Here is a 2,186-nt window from a genome sequence, read left to right as displayed (position 1 = left end):
GTCTCCGAGGTAGGTTCCATATTTAGAACCATTTTGGCAGAACCCTTTTCCCAAGTGTCCAAGGTAGTTATTTAAACCATCAAGGCAGAACTCATTTACTGATTTTTTTTTCTTAAATTTGTGAGTCTCCAAGGTAAAACTTGTATTCTGGCTCATGAAGGTATAACTTGTTCAGTGGGTATTGTCTTGATAACTCGCAATGAGTACTATTGCTGTAAAACTCTTTTTCAGGATTTTGCTGGTCTCCAAGGTATAACTCTTTGGTTGGGCCATCAAGGTTGGGCTCGTTCTGTGGGTCTTGGTCACTCACAAGGTCTTCAACCAAGCCAACAATTTCGTCCCAGGTTATGGCAAAAGCAGTATTTTCATTTTTTTTATTCCACAATTACACCATGTGATACAATAAACCTATGAGGTATAACTCTCACATAAAATTTATCCTGGAATCCACACATGACACAAATAGCTAAGTCTGCCTCGAAGAAATTCGGAGACCTGTTCAGATGTCGAAGATTCTTCTCCTATGAACAGTTGCTCCAACTCGACAAAGGATTGATTCATCCTTGTGACTGCTCACATCTGGGGAGGTTGCAGCTACACAAACTTACTGGACAGAATTGAATCCAAAGTTAGTTGACTTGTCAACTCTGCCAATGTGAACTCAAAACTTGACACGCTCAAATTACGCCACAGAGGAGGCTCTCTTTCTCTTTTCTGCAGATACTACTTCGGTTTCTGCTCACAAGAACTTACTTCTTGTGTACCTCCACCATTAGCGAGATCAAGGAATACTGGACAAGCCACTACATCACATGATTACTGTGTTGCCATTGGTGTCTCAAGGGTGGGTCATTACGTTGTTTTTTTTCTTCCTCCACTGCCAAACTCTGGAATTCTTTAACTTCTCAAATCTTCCCAAACACATGACTTTCCCCTTTTCAAAAAACTGATTTATTACTTCCTCAAAAACTCTTCACCTATTCTCTTTTTCCTTATGTTTCTATAATTCTTGGGAAATTCTATAATTTCCTTATGTTTCTTAGGAGGAATCTGTGTCGATTCTAACATCAACACGCCTGCTGTACACCTTGTGAACCTCGAGTCTCCAAACCTTGATGTCATCTGGCTTCATATATGTCTCTTGGCAATCGCTATCTTTCTCTGTTTAACAAACTGTTCTCCCAATTCTGCAAACTTTATAGCTTTCTTTGACTGTCTTAACTCTTGCCATGAGACCATGACTTCTGAACACCCTCAATCAGGATTTCTCTATCTCGGAGACTTCAATGTACATTACAAGGAGTGGTGGAAATCTTCCCACACGGATGTTGGGGGGTTGAAGCTCTTACATTTTCCATTCTTAATGATTTGTAACAAATTATCACCCACTCTACCCAAATCCCAGATCGTCATGACCACACGACCAATACTTTGGATTTATTCTTCACTTCCAATCCGTTGCTTTTCAACCACAAAATTTCACCTGAAATTGGTTCTTCTGACCTCAATCGTGTGAAAATCACTTGAATTACCACCACTTCTCATCTGAATGCTCCGTTGAAATGTCAGTATTGGCATTTCAATAATGCTGACTGGACTGGTTTACAAAACTTCTTTAATGACTTTCCTGGAAAGACTACTGCCTCTCCTCAAGCGATGTCTCTATCTTTACTGAACATACAGCTGAGGTTATTGTTGCAGGAATGGAGGCTTATATCCCCTTCTCTTTCAAATCTATCTCTCTTACTAGTTCTCAGTTCAATAATTCCGGCTCTCTGGCCATTCGTGCAAGGGATGCCACATATCGGACATGGAAAACTCTTCTTCCTCCGATTCGCATTCTGCTTTCATATTTTCCAGAAATCATTGCAAACATGTTATTCGTGAAGCTAAGCATTCCTTTATTCAAAATAAATGTGACAACCTCTCATCTTCCACTAATGGATCTTTCTGGTCCTAAGCTAAAAGTATCTCCAACAACCTCTGTCTCTCTCTACCTTTCCTTCGCTTTTCCGTTCCAATGATGCTATCGCTGTCTCTCCAACCGATAAAGCAACTCTTTTTTGGTTCTCTTTTCTCCTCTAACTCCACTCTAGATGACTCTAACATTCCATCTCCCTCTGATACTCCTCTCACCAATCATATGTCCCTCCAAATCATCTCTTTTCATGCAGTCAAAAAAATAC

This window comes from Eptatretus burgeri, unplaced genomic scaffold (assembly GCF_056783735.1).
Source record: "Eptatretus burgeri isolate ZD-2024b unplaced genomic scaffold, Ebu_testis_v1 Ebu_testis_scaffold_175, whole genome shotgun sequence".
In the NCBI taxonomy this organism is placed as follows: domain Eukaryota; kingdom Metazoa; phylum Chordata; class Myxini; order Myxiniformes; family Myxinidae; genus Eptatretus; species Eptatretus burgeri.
Note: the sequence above shows the minus strand (reverse complement) of the source record.